General features: G+C 44.4%; 1 protein-coding gene across 1 annotated transcript in view; it reads right to left on the reverse strand.

Moving 5' to 3' along the window:
- Nucleotides 1-25,302, reverse strand: part of CEP128 (centrosomal protein 128) — a 256,542-nt gene that overhangs the window by 228,677 nt on the left and 2,563 nt on the right. The window contains exon 2 of the mRNA XM_040333200.1: nt 12,775-12,877. The gene's annotated coding sequence lies outside the window, so the exon portion shown is untranslated. The remainder of the gene's footprint in view (nt 1-12,774; nt 12,878-25,302) is intronic.

Here is a 25,302-nt window from a genome sequence, read left to right on the forward strand (position 1 = left end):
TCTAAGAAATCCTCACTTCCTGTTCTTCTGTCTGTAACTCCACACAGTATTGCAAGGCTTTCTCCCTGGTGTGGAGAAAGCCTCTTGAGGGGGCGAGCAGGAGTGTCAGGAGTCAGGACACTCTCCACTTTGCAGATAGAGAAAGGAGCTGTGTGTTAGTGGGTGTCCTGACACTCCTGCTCGCCACCTCCCCCCTCAAGAAGCTTTCTCCACACCAGGGAGAAAGCCTTGCATTACTGTGTGGAGTTAGACAGAAGAACAGGAAGTGAGGATTTCTCAGAAGAAATAAGGACATTTAAAAAGGAAAATGGAAGGATGAGGTAAGTGAAGGAGGACTGCACCAAGGTAAAGGAAGCTATTTAGGGAAAAAAATTGTTTACCTTTACAACAAGGGAAAGGTGTAATGAGGGTGGACAATGTGTAGTGGGACAGACGGGGCTCTATAAGGCAGTGAGTAGCACTTTCACCTAGCAGCAAAAGGGTCGCTGGTTCGAAACCCGACCACGACACCATCTGCCTGGAGTTTGCATGTTCTCCCTGTGCCTGCGTGGGTTTCCTCCGGGTACTCGGGTTTCCTCCCACACTCCAAAGACATGCTGGTAGGTAAATTGGATCCTGTCCAAATCGGCCCAGTATATATATGTATTTCTGTGTGTATGACTGTGTGTCCCAAGCATGTCACGATCCTACGGGGTAAAATGACCGCACTAGCCAAGCAGACTCTGGCTGGAAAAAGCGCCCAGAGGCGATTCAGTTCACATGAGTAGCGCTATACAAGTCATTCATTCATTCATAAGAAGGAGGAAAAAAGTTGGTTCAATTTAGTAAACAAATAAAAACAAAAAAAAAACAAACATTTTAGGTAGCCAGTAAGGGGAGTTTCTAAACAAATAGGCAAATTTGGACAGGATTTTCATTTTGATGAGATTTATGCGACCAAGTAACGACAGTGGCAGATTTTCCCATGCCTCAGGTTTTGCCCTATTAGAGAGGACTGTCAATAAATTCAATTCAAGAAATTCAGAGGCAATGCGGCAAACAAACACCCAGATATTTGAACCTCTCCCCCCATTGCAACGTCATATCAAGGGAAGCCAGGGCTTTCGCTCCAGGGAAAATTTGGAACAGTTGCAACTTGGTCCAGCTCACGTAAAGGCCTGTTATTGCGGAGAATTCATTCAGTATCCGAAGAGTGCCCTTGTAGGGATAAACTTGGATCATTCAGGAAGAAGAGCAGATCGTCTGCATACAGGGCCACCCGCTCCTCCAGCCAGCCAATGCGGAGACCTTTGATTTCCAAAGAGGTGCGGAGGGCTTCAGCTACTGGTTCCATTGCAATGGCAAAAAGTGGCGGAGAGAGGGGGCATCCCTGCCACATGCCCCTATGCAGTGAAAAGGGACCCAGACAGACAACCCCACTATTTAATGAAGGCAGTTGAATTTTTGTAAAGTGTATGTAACCACTTAAGCATAGAGGGAAACCCATCCTTCTTAAACCCTCTCAACCCATCGCATTTTTTTGTCGACTTGAGTGTGAATCTAATGTTAGCCGACTGTTTATCATCTCTGGTTGTAGTTATTCATATAGTCGTTATATTTAATACGCAGATTTCGCCTAACTCCGTTGCTCGCCATATTAAATAATTATCCAGCAAATTTCACAATAAGTAAACTCCCAAGCAAACCCGCGGGGGCTGTAAACTTCTATGGCTTTTATTATCCTCCTCGAGTAGAAACAGACTGATGTTCTCGCAATAGGCAGAAAATTGTTGGCCATAAAAACAAATCTTACGCTCAAAAGTTATTGTTATTAAAAAACAAAATAAACCCGTAAACAAATCCGGTAAAAAATGACAAAGAAACGATGACAATGGAAGCTGTAAACTGCCAAGACCGCTCCAGGATGGAAGACTTTACGGTTTGTGATAAAGTGTGCAAGATAATACATCGAGATATAATGGATCTGTAAATATAATATCATAAAATAAAAAACGTTAACGTTACAAAATGTTTTGTTTTCTTTCGTTTAGCCAGTCGGTGCCAACAGGCTGCGTATGGACAGCTTAAGCCTCCATTATACTTAGTAACCCCCCCCCCCCCCCCCTTCATTTGCCTCTCAGAAAGAATCAACCTCCCTTACCAAACAGTAATGCCGCGTACAGACGGTCGTTTTTTGTGATAGAAAAAAACGACGTTTTATGTGAAACTTCATTTTTAAAAACGACGTATCATACACACCATCGTTTTTTCAAAATGCTCTAGCAAAGCGTGGTTACGTTCAGCATGTACGACGGCACTCTGTTCCATTCAAGCTCGCTTCATAACTTGCTTCTGAGCATGTGCTGGTTTAAAAACGTTGTAGTGCCCACACACTATCGTTTTAAATGACACAAAAAATTCAAGCATGTTCAAATTTTTTTTTTTGTCATTTTTCAGAAGACATAAAACGACGTTCTCCCCCACACACGGTCATTTTAAATGACGTTTTTAAAAATTTACGTTTTTTTTTTTATCACAAAAAGACTACCGTCTGTACGCGGCATAAGCCTTCTGTACACTCCGTAACCTCCCTTAAGCCGGCCATACATGGAACAAAATTCATCTGATTCAGCAGGGATCGGTTAAATTTCAATCCACGGGCAAGGGTGCCTAAAGATCCACCCACATACCTAATCAGCAGCTGGCTCAGCCTCTCAGTGTAGCATTAGCGCCTGAGTCAGCCTCACCCGCCCCCTCCAGAGTACAATCTCAATCTCTCTCCCCCCTTTTTTGGACGTAATTTCAGGTGTTTGTTTTGCGCATATTTATGTGAACATTTACACACACACACACCATTCCTAGGAAAAAATCATTAATATGTCCCCTTTCACACGCATTTGCATGTACCAGTGCATAATGATCAAGAAATGCAGATTTTTGTTTTAATTAAAAAAAAAGCAGTGATCATTTACACATCTGTGTGTACAGGCACATTTTAGCAATGGACTGCATTTTAGATCAGAGGGGAAAAAAAAAAAAAAAAAAAAAAACAACACCACGTAGGCTGTACTGAGCTTTTTCAAAGTTCTAGTGTACAAGAGGCCTTAACCACTTGACCTCAGGAACATTTACCCTCCCCTTTATGACCAGGCCATTTTTTGTGATATGAAACTGCGTTACTTTAACTGACAATTGCGTGACCGTGAGACACTGTATCGAAACAAAATAAATGCTTTCCCCCCACAAACAGAGCTTTGTTTTGGTGGTATTTTATCACCTCTGGTTTTTATTTGTTGCGCTATAAAACAAAAAAAGCGACAACTAAAAAAAAAAAAAAAAAACACAAACACAATAGCTTTTACTTTTTGCTATAGTAAAAATCCTAATTTAGAAAATTGAGAAAAAAAAATCAATAAGCGTATAGTGATTGGTTTGTGCAAAAGTTATAGCGTCTACAAACTATGGGAGATATTTATGGCATTTATATGGCGTTTTCATTATATATTTTTTTACTAGTAATGGCCGTGATCTGCGTTTTTTTGTGGTACTGCGACGTTGCGGCGGACACCTGACACATTTTTGTGACCATTGACATTTACAGAGCGATCAGTGCTATAAATATACAAAGGAAAAGAGATCGCGCTAAATAAAAAAATAATATTGAATGAATAAAAACTTCATCCCGTGACCAAGTCCTGTCGTGACGAAACGTAGGGAGGCGGCATTCTGACGTCACTGCGTTTTCCTTCTACCCGGATACGGGCTGTATTCGCTTAAGCTGGCCAGCTTTCATGCTCTGCAAATTTTAATGGAATGCAAGTGCAATTCACTTATTTTTATACGAATAAATTAAGGTTTTACACTATGTGAGCCTCTTTTATTCCTACATGCCATCGGATGGCATATCGGGAGTCCTTTTAAGGATACGAATCACGAGTTTCCATCATCTGGGCTTCATATTGGACACCTTTATCCACATCTCTTACCATGCTGTTTTTGATCTCTTTTAATCTGGAGATCAACTCCATTCGGTAAGAGGCTTGATTTGACTGCGGTGGAGGTTCTTTCCTGTCAATCACTTTCCTGTGTGGGTTTCCATATACACTTGGGAGATATATACATATATTTTTCCTGCGGGCGGACTTATCTATGTACATTAATATGAACATTCACGTGTTTTTATTCATTCAATATTATTTTTTTATTTAGCGCAATCTCTTTTCCTTTGTACATTGTTTGTGTGGTATTACACTTTTGATCGCTGCTTTTTCACTTCAAATAAGCGCAATATTTTTTCTTTACCAGTGCTATAAATATGCACTGATTACTATGTAAATGTCGCTGGCGGAAAAGGGGTTAACATTAGGGGGTGATCAGGGGTTAACGGTGTTCCCTATTGTGTGTTTTAACTGTGGGGGGATGGGACTAACTAGGAGAGGTTACAGATCGTGGTTTCTACTTTGTAGAAACACAATCTGTCTTCTCTCCTCTGACAGCACAGGGATTTGTGCGTACACACGTGCTGTCGCTCGTGCATGCGATCACGACCACCGGCTTCCCCACCGTGCACGCCCTCTGGCGGCTCTCCTGGGCGAAGCCACACATGTACGGGTTTTAGCCCAGGAGAGCCATTCTGCCACAGTAAATCTGTGTGAGCAAGGGTTCAACAAACATGTGCCATATAAATTATAAAAACGTTATACTGTTGTAACAAAAAGCACCCGCTAGTAGAGCATACATGTAATAATGATAAGTGCACTTTAAAATAAGGGGAATTTATCCTTTTGACCCACTGGCTTAAACCTAACATACCCTTCCTCTGCAAAGATGGAAACTTACCCGAATCCAAAAGCCACGGTTCACCTGCTTGTTTACATCCAGCACCGCAATTCTTCACTGACGTGTCCATACATGAGCATTAAGGTCCCCACACACTTCCCTAGGTGTAGCGTATTTGCTCTGACAAGGGGCAGGATTGCTTTCCAATTAATGTACTGATAAATTTCAGCTCTTGTCTTAGCTTTACATGCCTTTTTGCACCTCCCTTTCGTCATGTGTTCAATACTTTTTCCCTGGGTCATTTCATTTTATTAATCAGAACTTTATTTCTGAATGTATTTGTTTTGGTGTCTTTGTATGTATGGATCTCTAATTACAGTTTTTTTTTTAGCACAGTGCACTTTTGGTTTGGATTGACACAGTCTAAGGGCACAATGCATTTAGACCTGGTTAATAGGTTATAATTTGTCATCAGCTCCGAGCATCCTCCTCCTTGATGGCCTTTCGTAAAGGGCTTGAAAACACTGGCCCAGATTCAGTAAGCAATTGCGCCTGCGTAACCATAGTTACGCAGCGCAATTGCTGACTTGCGCCGGCGTAACGAGTTCTCCTGATTCAGAGAACTCGTTACGCCGACTGCAGCCTAAAATATGCGTGGCATAAGGCTCTTATGCCACGCAGATTTTAGGCTGCATTCTTGCGATGACCGCTAGGGGGCGTTCCCATTGTGGTCAGCGTATAGTATGCAAATTGCATACTTACGCCGATTCACAATGTTGCGCGCCCCCTGCGTACGCAAGATACGTCGTTTCCGTACGGCGTGTTTAGCGTAAGGCTGCCCCTTCAAATAGCAGGGGCAGCCAATGCTAAACTATACCCGGCGTTCCCGCGTCGCGACGTTCGAATTTTACGACGTTTGCGTAAGTGAATCGTGAATGGTGCTGGACGCCATTCACGTTCACTTTGAAGCAAATGACGTCCTTGCGACGTCATTTGCCGCAATGCACGTCGGGAAAGTTTCCCAACGAAGCATGCGCTCTACGCTCGGCGCGGGAGCGCGCCTAATTTAAATGATTCCCGCCCCCGGCGGGATCATTTACATTGCGCGCGCTTACACCGGGCAATTTTGCCGGCGCGCCCTCGCAATTTACGGAGCTACTGCTCCGTGAATCGAGGGAAGCGCAAAATATTTGCGGGGCGCAGGGCAAAATCGTTGCCCTGCGCCTCCGCAAATAGAGCGCAATTCTTTCTGAATTCGGGCCACTGATTTTTTCACAAGCCTACAGATAGACACTTGGCCATCCAAGCTCTTAGCAGGACGCTGCCTTAATCCCAGGCTGCGGTCCATGGTCAGGGGGTAGGGATAGGCTTTTTGTGTCCTGCCCCCCTCCCCTCTCTTCTTTTTATATTTTTGTTTACTTCTTGCTTGTTCCCCTCTTTTACTTAGATGTCCTAGTTTCTTCTTTTTGCTCCTGGGAACTGGATACCCCCAGCTTGTTGGTAAGCGCTTAGACGCGAGTTTCACAACTCGCTTTCATCGCTCTATAAGCATTTATTCCAATCCAATTTGTCTTTGCGTCACTGCCATGTTATATTATACTTAGAGAAAAGTTGTTCTCATAGAACAAATGTGAGCTCATCAGTTCTTACAGAACATACAATGTGATGTTTCAGCCTGACAATAATCATAGCTGGAAAAAATAAAATAATAAATAGTCACCCTACCCCCAAACTCCTGGCCCTGCAACGGCCATAATCCAAATACAGATAGTACATGCATCACATTCATGGGAGAAAATGCACCGCAGGGCTTATTGATGAATATCAGTGATCCAAATGTATTCCGCACACAAGACTAACCAATGGGAAAGGCCTATACAGTGATGCAAAGCGGGAACATACACACACACTAGCATTGTCTGCAGAAGAATAGAGCAAGGTGAGCGGAGGATGAAAAGCGCCATATCCCTTGTCAGATCATATATTACACACCGCTGGCTACACACTGTGACATCTCTATTAAACTGTCACCTGTAATGCCGTTACTGTTGTGCACACTGATGTCCCCGCTCTCCCACGCTGCTGTCTCTTGAACAAGAGAACAGAAGATTACTTTCCAGCCGAGTGGCAGAGAGGAAACGATCGCTCACCATAATAAACACTTTGATAATACAATAAATATCATTAGACTGAGCCCTGAGAATTCCCCGCAGCTCCCGTCTATCGCAGAGATGTACTGTCAATAAAGGATAATAGGCAGGGCATGGCTAGCCGGCTGCAGGGTGACCCCCGTATTGCAGGGAGATGCTGGGGTACAACTAGCACTGAGAGTAACGTACAAAAAGTCACTTCGGGGGGGTACACTGAAATGCTTGTTCGTTTCCCAGTGCTGAGGAATGGCGTTCATTAATAGCCTCATAACCATCAGTCAGCAGCTGGGGAGCTGGCGGCACCCTGCGGAGAGGACGGCTGTCAGCCAATAAAATACTGCTTAATAGAAAAAGCAGGGAGCGAGGAAGATGCATCCCCACCAAAGTTTATCACAGAAGGTAGGAGGCACAACATAGTCCTGCACTGCCCCCTAGGCAGCAGATGAGGAACTGCAGGATCTGCAAGACCCAAGCCGAACAATTATTACCGTATTTTTTTTTTTAAACACATATGCCCGGATTCACGTACGAGATACGCCGTCGTAACTCTGTCCGAGCCGTCGTATCTATGCGCCTGATTCTTAGAATCAGTTACGCATAGATTTGTATAAGATCCGACCGGCGTAAGTCTCTTACGCCGTCGTATCTTAACTGCATATTTACGCTGGCCGCTAGAGGCGTGTACGCTGATTTACGCCTAGAAATATGTAAATCAGCTAGATACGCCAATTCACGAACGTACGCCCGGCCGACGTAGTACAGATACGCCGTTTACGTTAGGCTTTTCCCGGCGTAAAGTTACCCCTGCTATATGAGGCATACCAATGTTAGGTATGGACGTTGGGCCAGCATCGAATTTTTCACGTTTTACGTCGTTTGCGTAAGTCGTTCGTGAATAGGGCTGGGCGTCATTTACGTTCACGTTGAAAGCATTGGCTTCTTGCGGGTTAATTTGGAGCATGCGCACTGGGATACTTTCACGGACGGCGCATGCGCCTTTCGTTAAAAGCGTAATTTACGTGGGGTCACATAAAATTTACATAACACACGCCCACATCTTCCACATTTGAATTAGGCGGGCTTACGCCGGCCTATTTACGCTACGCCGCCGCAACTTTGGTCTGAGAATACGGCACTTGCCTGTCAAAGTTGCGGAGGCTTAACGTAAATAGGATACTTTACGCCCGCACACAGATACGCGATTCTACGTGAATCCGGGCCAAACAGTTTTTAGAACATTTGATAAACTTCCTAAATGGTAATGGGATCAAAATGATAATCGTTTAAGGAGGCACAGAAATGTTTTCTCAAATAAACAAAATAGTAACAATGTGGTTTTCGTTCAGGAATAAATCGTACTTATTGTAATGCGCATCCCAAATAGAATGGTGAATTGGAAACATTGGCATGAAAGGAATTCCTCAGGTTTTTCAAATAAAATCGAGTGCATAATGGGACTATTGAATAGTGCTGAACAATTTCTCTGAATTTCCATGTGATTGTTTAAACCCCCCCCCCCCCCCCCCCCCCCAACACAACCAGATTCTGTGTGCACCAGTTTTAGCAAATCTCCCCTTAGGCGTTAAAAAAAAAAAAAAAAAAAAAAAGCCTCTTTTAGCCACTTGTAGACTGCCCACCGTCATTATACAGCGGCACTTTGAAGAGGAATATCGTTTTTATGGTAGCAGCCAGCTGCCATAACCCAGGTTTCTTCGTCTTCAGTGGGCGGTCCGCTTTTAGATAAAAGTGGTCTCTGCGGCGGATTCACCGCAAGATCACTTTTATTGCGGCGGGAGATGGGCTTCCGCCGCACTCCGGTGCCCTCCACCGCCTACTGGAGCCACCGGCAGAGGTGATCAGATCCTGTTCCGTCTGTGGCATGGAGCTGAATGAAGGGAAGATGGCCCCCACCCAGCTCCATACCATTGCAGGGCGAAAGCGATGCCAAAACTTCACTTCCGTCCATAGATCTTTTTTTTTAAATTAATTTATTATTTTTTTAATTGCATTTTAGTGTAAATATGAGATGAGGTCTTTTTGACCCCCAGATCTCATATTTAGGATGTCCTGTCGTGCTTTTTTCCTATTACTAGGGATGTTTACATTCCTTCTAATAGGAATAAAAGTGTACATTTTTGTGTGAAAATAACAGAAGAAAATGCATACGTGAGCAGTGCCCGCATATGAAAACGGTGTTCAAACACCACACATGTGAGGTATCACCGCAGTCGTTAGAATGAGAGCAATAATTCTAGCGCTAGACCTCCTCTGTAACTCAAAACATGCAACCTGTAGAATTTTTTAAACGTCATCTATGGAGATTTGTAAGGGTGAAAGTTTGTCGCCATTCCACGAGCAGGCGCAATTTTGAAGCGTGACATGTTGGGTATCAATTTTTTTTCACAAGAAATACATGTTGGGTATCAATTTACTCAGCAGAACATCGTTCAAAATATAAAAAAAAATTGGGCAAACTTTACTGTTGTAAAAAAATAAATAAAAAATAAATAAAAAATAGGTCCTTAAGTGGTTAAAAGGCATTTTACTTGCCTCTATACTCCCTCTATGTTAACCTACATGTCCATGCACACATGCATTTACAGGCAGGAAAATAAAAATAATAATAAACACAGACGTTGCACCTAAACGCGTTTAACACTTGGGCGCTCACTTCAAATGGCAGGATAAGTAAACATTATGGCCAAGGAAATATATGAATTCCAGAACAATTCCAGAACAACTGAACAAGGGAAAAAAAAAAAAACACGACTTTAGGCATGTTTTTAACACTGCTTTCTCATGCTAGAAGAGTTGCAGGAGAGAGTCCCAATGCGGACTTACCTACGTAAAAAAGATGTATATACTGTACTTACCCATTTTAGGGCCATTTCGGTCTACTCATGTGATCCGGTTCCCCTGTGCCAGCCAGTCGGATGAGGGAGCCAACAAGATGGGCCATAGCGGGGCCCATGGGTGACATGATCATTCCAGGCTTTCTTAGCCATCATCAAGGGCTCGAGCCTCTTCCCTGCAGGTGCACCTGGCTGAACACAGGGGATCACGTAACCAGACCAGAGCAGGCTGAAAATAGGCAAAAACAACGTATATACATTTTTTATTTTATTTTTGTTTTTAACTACAGGTCATGGGGGGGGGGGGTGTATCGGGTGATTTTTAGGGTTAAAGCAGAGTTCCAGAAAAAAGTGGAAGCTTCGATTGTTCGCCACCCTCGCTCCCTGCCACATGGGGCACCTTTTAGAGGGGAGTGGGGAGAGGATACTAGGGTTGCACCGATACGGATACTAGGATCTGTGGCGATACCGAGCATTTGCACAAGTACTTGTACACGTGCAAATGCTCCAATGCTTGACACAATACCTGGGCAGTCAGGGATGATTGGTGAGGGCAGTTACAAGCACTGATCTCCCTGTATAGGTTTCCAAAAAGCAGCTGACAACCACTTCTCCTCCTCTCCCCCCCCCCCCCCCAGCTTTCAGCTGCTCTATTAAAATCTATACAGGGAGATCGGTGCTTGTAACTCCCCCCATCACTGCACCGATCACCCCCAACTGTCCTGTGTCCTCCTCCGGTCCCCCCGTCACAGATCTGTCAGGATGGAGAGCGGAGGAAGGAGCTGGTAAAGCTGTCATTTACCAGCCTCTTCCTTTTCTGAATGCACAGAGTCATGTGATTACTGACTCTGTCCATTCATAACTGCGCATTGTAAACTGCGTTGGAGAGGAGCCACAGTCTTTGTTTATTCTTCTTCGGTGGAGCTGAGGAATCTGTGTCCTCAGTCCCTTTCCCTGACTCAAAGGGGAGAAGTCAGGGGTCTGTTTAGACCCCCAATACGACTGCTAAAACAAAAACACACACACACACACACACAAAATAGAAAATTGTTAAAATAAAAAACCTGATACACCCATACGATCCGATTCTGTTGCGGACCAAAAAAGGGTCCTGTGCGAGTTTGGTCCGAATGTGATGTGAATTCAACCATACGATCTCTATGGCTGAAATCGCATTGCAGAGAGATCGCATGCAATTTGCACTGCAGTGCGGTGTAAATCACATCCGAGCTCGGACATCGCACAGTGTGAACCGGCCCTTAAAGCGGAGTTCCAGCCTTTTTGGATGTTTATTAAAAGTCAGCAGCTACAAAAAAGCATAGCTGCTGGCTTTTAATAAGCATATATTTACCTGCTCCACTGTCCAGCGACGCACGGAGCCCTGCTACTGTCCCCCCCCCCCCCTCTCTGCCGACGCCTCCATCCTAACTGTGGGCACCCGGCCGTGACAACTTTCGGCTTCACGGCCGGGCACTCACTGCACGTGTCCCAGGCGATCGCCTACAGGGAGGGGCCGCCAAAAGGCGATATGACGTATCGCCTTAGCGGCCCCTGGGTGGAAATTACATGCCAATGTGGCATGTAAGGGGGTGAGGAGTGGATTAAGCGGAAATTCAACTTTTGGGTGGAACTCCGCTTTAAAGTAGAAGTATAGCCAAAGCTTTTTGGGCAATACTTCTATGGATCACAAAAGTGTAGTTCATTCTGCTAAAGCCTGCTATTGGCTACAATCGCTGTGCCTGCCCAGGCTCTGAAAAGATCCCAACCATGTGCCACCTGGCTCAGTCTCTTAGCAATCTGCTGAGAACCTGAGCCTGCTGTCCGTTTTCATCAGATCGCTCCATAGGAGGACAGCTGTGCCTGACAAGCCCCTCCCCGCTCAGCAGAGCAGAGAGGAGCTTGTCATCCGTCGGCTCAGCGGAGATCTGCGGACAGATCTCCCGATGAGCTGACAGGAGCAGGCGGACTCCGTAGCGACGGAGTCTGTCTGTGTGAATGAGGCCTTAATGTTTGCTTTTTCCAAAGTCCATATGTCTTTTAAGGATTATTAGTAATTAAAGCTGAACTACAGGGGAGGAAAAAAAAAAAAAGTTGACCTTTTAAAAGTTATTATTAATTCTACAGGCATTTATAGAGTTAACAATTTATGCAGTGCTTTAAACACTACAATCTCATCTGTCCCTTCCCTGGAGGAATTTACAATCTAGGGTTCCTGTCTTATAGGTTTACTTGCACTTACTAGGGCAAATTTAGAACAGGAGCCCTGTAACTGTCTTAGCAGCAGGTCTTTGGAGTGTGGGAGGAAACTGAAGTACCTGGAGGAACATGAAAACTCCATGCAACAGTGTCCAGGCCAAGATTCAAACTGGATACCCCAATGCTTTAGGTCCCCTATAAGTGGGCAATTTGATCAGGTCTGCCTGTGAGTTTTTCAAGCAGATCTGATCAGATGGGCCGTGTATCCCTATAGACCGGTGGGTGTAAACAGACTTTTCCATCTGTCTACCGCCAATCTCATCCACTAAAAAGAAAAAAGGGGAAGGGGGATTGGAATCCAAGGTGCTGGTCAGGTGTAAACAGCTAGTTTATTCACTTGGACGACCAACCTTAGACAGGTCCCCGGCTGGGCAAATCAGATTTGAAAGGGGTCTTAGGCGCATTCATAGACAGTTCCAATTTCTTTCCTGCAATTTTGCACAATTCCCCCATCAACACACAGTGCCGATAGGGAAATCCCTCCTGCTGAGCAATTGTCTGCTCCCAACGGGGGGGGGGGGCAGGGGCAGACGGGAGAAGCGATTATTGCTAGCGATTATAGCAGCCACTAGCGATAATCACAAGTGAATCCAGCAGGTTGGTTACACCCAAGTTGAGTAAACAACTTGGTACATTTCACCCGGTTTCTGCTGAACCGGATGAGATTTGAACCGTGTATGATCGGTCTTACTCCAACACTACAGATTTAGTGTTGGGTGTTAGCTGCCCCCTAATATACCCAGCAGGCTGCCACTTACTTCTAGGGCTGCAGAACTGATCCTCAAGCTGCGGGTATGGCACTGTCCTGTCAGCTTTTATAGCTGTGACTTCATCATTCATTGCAGTCAATCAATCGAGAACCTGCAGAATTCACCAAAAATTTTATTTTAGAAAAAACACATTTAGCAGGATTAGAAAACATTTCTTACATTCTCTATCGTTTGGAACCAAAAAAAACATCCATTCAGCTGCAGAGCATTCAGAGCCCAGAAGCCAGGCAGTTCTGAAGCTGGCCATAAACCTGTAGAATTTTGCTTCAAAATTTTCACTTTCTGAACGTTCGCTCCAAGATCCTGCACTAACTTTGGTGACTTCAGAGGCGATTTCAATAGACATTTGTGCATAAACCCGCACAGATATCTTTCAAATCGTCCTCAAACTCACACTGAAACGTGGGTTTGAAATAGGACCGAAACAACGAATCGATTAATCGTCAACTATTATCGATTATGAAATTAATCTATTACAATTTTCATAATCGATTAATCGGCCAGTAACATAATGCGGTTAAAAAAATAAAATTAGCCCTTTATAGTACAAAAAAGCAAATCGCTACTGTAAATCAGGGCTCGACAAATCCCGGTCGCCATGGCGACTAGAAATAGCGTCCTGGCGAGTGGGGTCTTGGCTTGGAAGGTGGGCAAAAAAAAAAACTTTTGTTCCATAGGACCGGCGCTCCGCGGACTAGGCCGAAGTCTCGCCTAAAACATCCTGCCTGCCGCGATCCTGGCCTTTTCCCAGGATCGCGGCAGGCAGGATGTTTTAGGCGAGCCCGCGGCTTCGGCCTAGTCCGCGGAGCACCTGTTCCCCAGGAAGGCTATTATACGATTAATCGAAAGAATAATCGGCCAACTAATCGATTATGAAAATAATCGTTAGCTGCAGCCCTAGTTTGAAAAAATGATAATCTTGTGGTGAATCTTTACTGGGGCACAGACAGCAATACAAACTCTGGTACTTTTTGCCATCTGCGTCCCCTTGGGGAAATTTTACTTTATTTCCTGCCCCATAGCCAAAACAGGAAGTGGAAGGAAATCTCTGCAAATTAAGGGAATCCCTAGGGGGACCCCCCAGGTCACCATAGTATCCCTATTGTAAGAGTGTAACTAATGGCATCCCAATCTTATGCTGGCCATACACTATACGAAAAATCAACCAAACTCATTTTCGAAAAACGAACATTCAGCTGTGAGCGCAAACGATAGTGCCATTATCTAATGACTGATAAATCGGTCGGTGGACCTTTCAATTTATCGTTCATTCGGCAGAAAATTTCTGTGCCCATTAACTGTCCGAAAAACAAACTGTCTAAATTATCGAATTCCGGCCGATTTTTCTTATAGTGTATGGCCAGCATTAGTCTGTAGGTTTCAATATTGAGTTGGCCCACCCTTTGCAGATATAGAGCCGTTTTCACGCTGAGGCGTTGGCGGTAAAGCTCCGCTATTTTTAGCAGTGCTTTACCTTCATTTTTTGCAGCGCTAGCGGCCGAAAAGGGTTCAAACCGCCCACAACGTGCCGCTGCAGTAGGCGGTTGATTTCAATGGGCGGGGCACTTTAGGAGCGGGGTATACAGCGCCTCAAAAGATGTGGCTAGCAGGACTTTTTTTACCATCCTGCCAGCACACCACTCCAGTGTGAAAGCCCTCAGTGTGAAAGTAGCCATATAGCTTCAACTCTTCTGGGAAGGCTGTCCACAAGGTTTAGGAGTGTCTATGGGAATGTTTGACCAAATCATTTGGTGGAGGGGATTATGGTGAAGCTTTTTTTTTCCCCGGGGTTTGGGCTTGGCCACTTAGTTCAAGTGAAGGGAACTCCTCTTTTACCAGTGCACAAAGCAAGGTCCATAAAGACATGGATAAGTGAGTTTGGGTAGAAGGAACTTGACTGGCCTGCACAGAGTCCTGACCTCAACCCCATAGAACACCTTTGGGATAAATTAGAGCGGAGACTGTGAGCCAGGTCTTCTCGTTCACATCAGTGCCTGACCTCACAAATGCGCTTCTGGAAGAATGGTCAAACATTCCCATAGACACACTCCTAAACCTTGTGGACGGCCTTCCTAGAAGAGTTGAAGCTGTTATAGCTGCAAAGGGCGGGGCCAACTCAATGTTGAACTTTACAGACTAAGACTGGGATGCCATTAAAGTGGATGTAAAGCCACTCTCATCCATTTTAAACTCCTGCCATAGTGCTGATCTATAAGGATATAGATGCCTCCTGCATGTATCCTTACTTGTCAAATGTCTCCCCTCTGTCTGTTATAAGAACAGAAAAACTCTGTGGGTGGGTCTGTTGTCTGGAGTCGTGATGTCAGTAGACTCCCTACCCATCATCACCAACATCCAGTCAAAATCTAGAAAAGTAACCACATGACTTCAGAAAAGGAGTGGGGGTGGAAATGAAAAAAATAATGCCTGTCTTAAGCTAGTGCATGAGATATGTAAATAACCTGTCACTCACAGCAAGGGGGAAGAACAGACAAAAGTTCTGTTTGTTTGTTTATTTCACTGAAAAAAGAAAAGAGGATTGCTCAGAGCTGGATAAACTCATTGTGGTAAGACTGGGCACAAATGATAGGAAATCTAATACTCTATATTGTGACAGCAAAAAAAAAAAAAAAAATATTCGGGTTTACATCCACTTTAAAGTTCATCTGCCCCAATACTTTTGGTAATATAGTGTGTGTAATATATATCTCTATCCCAGGACAAATAGAGAAGGGTGAATTTCTCTGACAGGGGGCACAGACAGCAATAAAGATCTGACAGGTGTTCCAATCCCTTTCCAGTCTCCACTGTAACCAAAACAAAAGGAAAAAAAACACACCTCTCCAGTCCAAATCGGTTAAAAATAAATAAACCGTTTTTTGTTCTTTTAGATCTATTTTTATTCCCCCCCCCCCCCCCCCCCCATTACAGCTTCCCAATTTGTAGAAGGCTTTTTTAAATGTCTTATGTCTTCACTGACTTTTACATTTCTTTTTCTTCTTTTCTCTATCACAGGAGATCGCACCTCTTACATAAAAGCCACAAACAGCTCAGCTGGAAGATGAAAGCAGCCTCCATCGATGACATTGCTTCGTTTTCAGGTAAGTTCACATAATGTGCCAGTATGGGATACTAGCACATTATGGCTTTACCTTGCAGGTCTGAAAATAAAATAAAATAGAAAGCACCCAGCGGTTTACAAACTCTTTAAATCCATATAGAACTCTGAATGGGACACTTACGAAACCATTAAAGCGGAACCCCCCTCCCATTACAGCTTCCCAATTTGTAGAAGGCTTTTTTAAATGTCTTATGTCTTCACTGACTTTTACATTTCTTTTTCTTCTTTTCTCTATCACAGGAGATCGCACCTCTTACATAAAAGCCACAAACAGCTCAGCCTCGGCTTCTAGTACACATGCAGGCCTGTCACAGTTTCCAGGATCATTGTGCTAGTAAGATAGTTGCCAGGGACCCAACGCTCCCAGGAACACATAGAGCCCGTCCCCAGGGCTGAGCTCCCAGCTACATCACATGAGGCCAACACACCCGAAAACAGGAACAGGTCACACAGCCCTCACACAACCAGATTCTTTCATGGACAGATTGGACGATGGCCAACAACAATCACAAGATCTATAGATTTGCTAAGAGGCAAAATAAACAATTTAGGACCCAGAAACAGCATTCTGAAAATGTATCTAAAGAGGGAGCCGATTGAGGGCTCATTCCCATATCTTAATGGACATTTTTTAAAAACCTTGTTTTTAAAAAATGTCATTTAAAATGATCGTGTGTGGGCTTCACATCATTTTTCGGGTTCTGAAAAAACGACAAAACTTTTTTTTCGAACATGCTGCATTTTTAACGACGTTTTAAACAATGTCGTTTTTCGGGTTGTAAAAAAATTATCGTGTGTGGGCTAAAACGACGTTAAAAACCCGCGCATGCTCAGAAGCAAGTTATGAGACGGGAGCACTCGTTCTGGTATAACTACCATTCGTAATGGAGTAAGCACATTCATCACGCTGTAACAGACAGAAAAGCGCAAATCGCCTTTTACTAACAGGAAATCAGCTAAAACAGCCCCAAGGGTGGCGTCATCCACATGGAACTTCCCCTTTATAGTGCCGTCGTACGTGTTGTACGTCACAGCACTTTGCTAGAGCTTTTTTTTTAAAACGATGGTTTGTGGGTAACGTCGTTTTAATGATGAAGTTGGAAGAAAATCAACGTTTTTTCTAAATGCCGAAAAATGATCGTGTGTACGCGGCATTACAGTTTTTTTTTTTGGAGTGATTTTTATCAGTACCTGCTCCAACCTCTGCAATCTTCACCTAGGCAAAGATTGACATATCCTCCACTCCCGCAACAAGTCACATGTTCCAGGGGCTGCAGACTAGAGATGCATGATTCTGGCCAAAATGAGAATCACGATTTTTTTGTTTAGAATGAAGATCACGATTCTCTTGCGATTCTCACGGCGTAAAATCTTTTACATTTATACAAAAAAAAAAAAAAAAAAAAAAAAATGGGCTAACTTTACTGGCTATTTTTTTTTTTTAATTCATTAAAGTAATTTTTTTCAAAATAATTGCATTTAAAAAGACTGCTGCGCAAATACAGTGCAACATAAAATATTGCAACAACCGCCATTTTATTCTCTAGGGTCTCTACTAAAAAATTATATAATGTTTGGGGGTTCTAAGAAATTTCCTAGCAAAAATAAAATAATGATTTTAACTTGAAAAGAGCGGTCAGAAAAAAGGTTTGGTGTTTAAGTGGTTAAACGTTCCTAATTTACATACAGAAGTTTATTCCTTTGATGTAAAAGTCAATGTGATACAATGTTTAGACTTAACTTTCAACTGATAAAGAATGTTTTCAAAACTTGGCAGGCTGCCCAGACTTGGCAGATTGCCCAGATTTTGACTTTTGGCTGAGAGCAGAGAGAAAATTATTTTCATGTCAAAGATCGTGAAACCCTGTGTCAAGAATCGCAACGGGAAAAAGATCGCGATAACGATTCTTGGCGATTAATCGTGCAGCTCTACTGCAGACCATTCACAAAGTGCTGCGTGAGCACCAGCATGTGGGGTGGAGATCCAGCTGTGGTTCCTCAGGAGGCCACAGCCGGCTCCCATATCCAAGATGGAAATCATGCCATGTTTTGCAAACTGATTGCGGGGTGTCGGTAACATACAATCCGCAATCACTTCACATGAACAGGTTGCGATTTTGATTCAGTGCGGATTTGCACCTAGTCTAGTGTGAACTGTCCCTAAAGGGTGCAACATCTCAATGAGAATGAATGACCAGGCAGCGAGATATCCATCTGTTCTAAAGCTTACCAAGACCAGTCATTATCTTTTCAGTTGATGATAACAATCTCTCCTCTTTCAACTTGCAAAGATCCTCTATATCGCCCATTGTCGCCTAGTGTCCTGTGTTGCTAGGACATGGGAGTTTATTGCTACCTAGCACCCTCCATTGATAGGATGCAGCGGTCATTGTACTCCAATAGAAAACGTAGGTGCTGTATGCATGTAAACATTAGCATCAATGATAGGACCTCAGGTGTGGCTTTTATAACTTTTATTCCTATGAATCTGAATGCAGCACAGATTTATTATAGCGGCGGTTCACCCTAAAAAAAAAAAAAAAAAAAAAAAATAAGTTTCTACCATGCCATCCAGCATACTAGCGTGAGCTACAGTATGCCTTTATTTTTATTTTTTGCGCCATACTCACAGTTTAATCCATTAGTTAAGTTTCAGACTCCCCGCGGGGAGTAGGCATTCCTATGAAGAGGGGAACATGATTGACGGCCGGCTATAAAACGGCCTGAAATAGGACTTGGCTCTTCACGGCGCCTGCGCAGTCAGCTCCTAGTCTGTGCGCAGGCGCCGTGAAGAGTCAAGTCCTACTCCGGCTATTTTCGGGAAGCGTGACGCGCCATAGCCGGCCGTCAATCATGTTCCCCTCTTCATAGGAACGCCTACTCCCCGCGGTGAGTCTGAAACGAAACTAATGGATTAAACTGAGAGTACGGCGCAAAAAATAAATAAAAATAAAGGCATACTGTAGCTCACGCTAGTATGCTAGATGGCATGGTAGAAACTTGTTTTTTAGGGTGAACCTCCGCTTAATCTTCACCCAGCTGTACCCATAGAAGAAATAAATCTGTGTTCAGATTCATATAAAAAGTTATTCTGATAAAACAAGCTGCATAAGGCCCCAAGTGCATGAGGCTCTAGGGCAGGGCTCAAAATTTCAAGTCCTGAGCTACTAGCCAGGCCTCAAGGGTTACTCGCCACCAGTTGTCCCACCCAGCCCGCCCCTAAACACGCTCTTATAAAATGACACTCAAATGTATTATGCAGAATTAAGTTATTAAAATAAATATTAACAACAACTGTATCCATGCCCACCAATGCAGGCTGCGTGTGTCCACCATGCAGCCTTGTGCCCACCTTGCAGCCTACCTGTGCAGCTGAGGAGAGCAACAGGAGAGCCGCCCAGGTGATCAAAGTGCAGCGGGAGAACACAGTGATAACAGCTTTCATTTCTATAGCCGTGTTCCCGCCACGCAACGTCATATACAGCCCTGGCCAGGGAACTTTGATAGACAGATCACCCGTCCAATCCCAGTGACGGGTGATCTGTCAATCAAAGTCCCGGGACCAGGGGGCGGGGCTGTATCTGACAGAGAGCGGCGGGGGGGGAACACGACTATTGAAATGAAAGCTGTTATCACTGTGTTCCCCACGCTGCGCTCTGATCACCTGGACGTCTCTCTCTCTTCCCCCTCCGGCCTCTGTGATCACTGGGAGAAGGACTCCCATTTGACACAGGCTAATGGCTCGCTTGCCCCCCCCCGGCTCCCAGGCAGCCCTTCCTGGCCAGACCTCAGAATCCACTAGCAAAATGCGAGCAGGTGAGTGGATTTTTTGAGGGCTGCTCTAGGGTGTAGCTGCAGCTGAAGGTACAGATGCAATGAGCAGTCCCGCTGCCAGCAGCCTGTCAAATCGAGGCTTGGTTTATACCTATGCGTTTTTAATTGCTTTTTGCAGAAATGCACTACAGTCCATTTAACATGTTTTTTTTTTTTATAGGACACATTCACATTTATGCTTTTTTCATTTGCTACATTTTTGGAAAGAGTAAGGGATTTTATTTTACATTTTTTGGTGCATTTTTGATTCAATAGACTAAGCCCTCATTCACACTATAGTGAGATTTCAAAGCCGATTAGCACTGCCGATTTCAATGCAGCGCCTGACTTCATTCAACAGAAGTCTATGCAAGTTGCAATGAAATTGTTAAAAAGTAGTGCAGGAATCTTTTTTTTTTTTTTTTAGAAATCGCTACAACATGAGTTAACACTTTTTCTTTAGACCAGTGACATTTATACAGCGATCAGAGCTAATAAAATAGCCACTAATTACTGTATAAATGTCACTGGCAGGCAAGGGGTTAACACTAGGGGGCGATCAAGGGGTTAAATGTGTTCCCTAGATGTGTTCTAACTGTGGGGGGGGGGGGAATGTGACTGACTAGAGGAGGAGACAGATTGTTGTTCCTACTTAGGAGGAACACACGATCTGTCTCCTCTCCCCTGACAGAAGCAGAATTTGTGCGTTTACACACACACACACAGATCTCAGTTATCGCTCTGTCACGCGCAATCTCGGTTGCCTCCCCTCGGCGAGTTAATAACGGCTCGCCCAGGGGAGGCAACCTGCCGCAGGTGGTCGGAAATCAGTTAAAGAGAAAAAAAATGTAAAAACGCAAAATGCATAAAAAACGCAGGCTTAAAAACACAAAATTTGCCTGAAAAACGCATCAAGTGCAGCCGCATAGGTGTGAACTAAGACTGCTTTAACACTGAGGCGCTTTGCAAGCGCTTTTAATAGCGACTGCAAAGCACCCTGAAAGAGCCGCTTCTTTATATCCAGTGTGAAAGCCCTCAGGCTTTCACACTGGATTGTTGCGCTGGCAGGATGGTAAAAAAAAATAAAAAAAGTCATGCCAGCCGCATCTTTGAGGCACTGTAGGAGCGGTGAATATACCGCTCCTACAGCGCCCCTGCCTATTGAAATCAATGGGGCAGCACCTCCAAAACGCCCGCAAAGCGCCAGTTTTGCAGCCGCTAGCGGGGTTTAAAACAGCAAAGCTAGTGGCCAAAAAAAAAAAAAAACGGTAAAGAAACCGCTAAAAATAGCGGAACTTCAGCACCGACACACCCAGTGCTTCAGTGTGAATGTAGCCTTAGACCCCTTTCACACTAGGGCATTTTCCAGGCGCTTTGGCGTTAAGAAAAAGCCTGTAAAGCGCCTGAAAGAAGCCTCATATGCAATCCCAATGTGAAAGCCTGAGTGCTTTCAGAGCCCTTTCACACTGCCAGCACCCGAAAAACGCTGGTAAAGTGCCGCCAAGACCCCTTTCACACTGGAGCATTTTTTAGGCGCTTTGGCGTTAAAACAAAAAAGCGCCTCAATGGGAAGGGAGCTTTAGGAGCAATGTATTCAACACTCCTAAAGCGCTGCAAAGAAGCTGCTTGCAGGACTTTTTTTGACGCCCTGCCAGCGCAGCGCCTCAGTGTGAAAGCATTTGGGGCTTTCACATTGGGATTGCAGATGCAGCTTCTTTCAGGCGCTTTTTTTTTTTTTTTTTTTAACGCTAATGGGCCAGATTCACAAAAGGGATACGACGGCGTATCTGCTGATACGCCGTCGTATCCCTGTTTCTATCTATGCGACTGATTCATAGAATCAGTTACGCATAGATATCCCTAAGATCCGACAGGTGTAATAGTTTTACACTGTCGGATCTTAGGATGCAGTACCGCGGCCATCGCCGCTGGGGGGAGTTTGCGTCGTAAACCAGCGTCGGGTATGCAAATTAGCAGTTACGGCGATCCACAAAGCTTTTTCCCGTCGTTACGTCGCCGCAAGTGTTAGTTTGCCGTCGCAAAGATAGGGCACCTTTTACAAAGTTTAAACTTACTACACCATGTAAAATTATACCCGTCTTTCCCGCGTCGCTTTTGATTTTCTTTTTTAATTTTTCTTTTTCCCGGCGCAAGTCTTTTTTAGCCGTCGCGATTCACAAAACGTCGGCGCGTCTTAATTTTGCGCAAAGCACGTCGGGAAATTTGCGACGGAAGCATGCGCAGTACGTCCGGCGCGGGTGCGTGCCTAATTTAAATGGGACTCGCCCCATTTGAATTGGCCCGCCTTGCGCCGGACGGATTTAGGATACACCGCCGCAAATTTCCAGGTAAGTGCTTTGTGGATCGGGCACTTAGTCAGAAAATTTGCGGCGGTGTAACCTAAATCGGTTACGTTACGCTGCGCCCGGGCTATGTGAATCTGGCCCAAAGGGCCTGAAAAACGCCCCAGTGTGAAAGTAGCCTTAATGCCCAGTGTGTACGAGGCCAAATAATCTGCTGCTGTGTGCACCTGCTGCAAGCACAGAATAGTGTAACTGGCCTAAATCACAGAGTAGATGATAAACCTCCACAGATGGAGGACTGATCACATAGAATGTATTTTGCAACGCTAAATACCGGCAATTATTTTTTTATTTTATTTTTTTAGGTGTTTGAAAAATCAGAAAAGAAAAATTGTTACATAAAATTACAATTTACATATCTGAATCTCTCAAAGGTGTTCTATCCATATTCATTCTCATGAAACGGATTAGGGGGAAGCAAGATTTTTATCTCGTATAATAAATGTTTCCTGAAGGAGGAAAAAAAAAAAATAAGAAAGTTATTATTCCCATCTCCCAACCAGCAAAGCCGGGATGTCTTAATTTTCTTCTCATAGAAACATCACAATGACACTAGGGTGGCTTTGAAATCGTGTTACTTCAGCGCGATTTGCAACTTGATTTAACAGAAGTATAGGCATTTTTTACCTTTACAACCCCCTTAAATCTGACACATGAATCCTCTATGACCGGTGTATATGGTGTAATATATAGGAGATCTTATCCATTACTGGAGGGTCACATCACAGCTGCAGATCACAACTTCTCTCTGCCATTTCCTGTCACACAACACACAAGAAACCTCCACTTCCTCTCCATCTGTAGAAACATCATGACAGACCTTCCACCTCCTGACCGCACACAGAGAGACAGTCTGTATCCTCCTATAGAATGACTGCACACAGAGAGACAGTCTGTATCCTCCTATAGAATGACCGCACACAGAGACAGTCTGTATCCTCCTATAGAATGACCGCACACAGAGAGACAGTCTGTATCCTCCTATAGAATGACCGCACACAGAGACAGTCTGTATCCTCCTATAGAATGACTGCACACAGAGAGAGACAGTCTGTATCCTCCTATAGAATGACCACACACACAGAGACAGTCTGTATTCTCCTATAGAATGACCACACACAGAGACAGTCTGTATTCTCCTATAGAATGACCGCACAGAGAGAGACAGTCTGTATCCTCCTATAGAATGACAGCGCACACAGAGAGACAGTCTGTATCCTCCTATAGAATGACAGCGCACACAGAGAGACAGTCTGTATTCTCCTATAGAATGACCGCACAGAGAGACAGTCTGTATTCTCCTATAGAATGACTGCACACAGAGAGAGACAGTCTGTATCCTCCTATAGAATGACCACACACACAGAGACAGTCTGTATTCTCCTATAGAATGACCGCACACAGAGAGACAGTCTGTATCCTCCTATAGAATGACCGCACACAGAGACAGTCTGTATCCTCCTATAGAATGACTGCACACAGAGAGAGACAGTCTGTATCCTCCTATAGAATGACCACACACACAGAGACAGTCTGTATTCTCCTATAGAATGACCGCACACAGAGAGACAGTCTGTATCCTCCTATAGAATGACCGCACACACAGAGACAGTCTGTATCCTCCTATAGAATGACCACACACAGAGACAGTCTGTATTCTCCTATAGAATGACCGCACAGAGAGAGACAGTCTGTATCCTCCTATAGAATGACAGCGCACACAGAGAGACAGTCTGTATCCTCCTATAGAATGACAGCGCACACAGAGAGACAGTCTGTATTCTCCTATAGAATGACCGCACAGAGAGACAGTCTGTATTCTCCTATAGAATGACCGCACAGAGAGACAGTCTGTATCCTCCTATAGAATGACAGCGCACACAGAGAGACAGTCTGTATCCTCCTATAGAATGACCGCACAGAGAGACAGTCTGTATCCTCCTATAGAATGACCGCACACAGAGAGACAGTCTGTATTCTCCTATAGAATGACCGCACACAGAGAGAGACAGTCTGTATCCTCCTATAGAATGACTGCACACAGAGACAGTCTGTATTCTCCTATAGAATGACCGCACACAGAGAGAGACAGTCTGTATCCTCCTATAGAATGACCGCACACAGAGACAGTCTGTATCCTTCTATAGAATGACCGCACACAGAGAGACAGTCTGTATCCTCCTATAGAATGACCGCACACAGAGACAGTCTGTATCCTCCTATAGAATGACAGCGCACACAGAGAGACAGTCTGTATCCTCCTATAGAATGACCGCACAGAGAGAGACAGTCTGTATCCTCCTATAGAATGACCGCACAGAGAGAGACAGTCTGTATCCTCCTATAGAATGACCGCACAGAGAGACAGTCTGTATTCTCCTATAGAATGACAGCGCACACAGAGACAGTCTGTATCCTCCTATAGAATGACTGCACACAGAGACAGTCTGTATCCTCCTATAGAATGACTGCACACAGAGACAGTCTGTATCCTCCTATAGAATGACTGCACACAGAGAGACAGTCTGTATCCTCCTATAGAATGACTGCACACAGAGAGACAGTCTGTATCCTCCTATAGAATGACTGCACACAGAGAGACAGTCTGTATCCTCCTATAGAATGACTGCACACAGAGAGACAGTCTGTATCCTCCTATAGAATGACTGCACACAGAGACAGTCTGTATCCTCCTATAGAATGACTGCACACAGAGAGACAGTCTGTATCCTCCTATAGAATGACCGCACAGAGAGACAGTCTGTATCCTCCTATAGAATGACCGCACAGAGAGACAGTCTGTATCCTCCTATAGAATGACTGCACAGAGAGACAGTCTGTATCCTCCTATAGAGTGACCGCACAGAGAGACAGTCTGTATCCTCCTATAGAATGACTGCACAGAGAGACAGTCTGTATCCTCCTATAGAGTGACCGCACAGAGAGGCAGTCTGTATCCTCCTATAGAGTGACCGCACACAGAGAGACAGTCTGTATCCTCCTATAGAATGACCGCACACAGAGAGACAGTCTGTATCCTCCTATAGAATGACCGCACACAGAGAGAGACAGTCTGTATCCTCCTATAGAATGACTGCACACAGAGAGACAGTCTGTATCCTCCTATAGAATGACTGCACACAGAGAGACAGTCTGTATCCTCCTATAGAATGACTGCACACAGAGAGACAGTCTGTATCCTCCTATAGAATGACTGCA

This window comes from Rana temporaria, chromosome 13 (assembly GCF_905171775.1).
Source record: "Rana temporaria chromosome 13, aRanTem1.1, whole genome shotgun sequence".
NCBI lineage: Eukaryota > Metazoa > Chordata > Amphibia > Anura > Ranidae > Rana > Rana temporaria.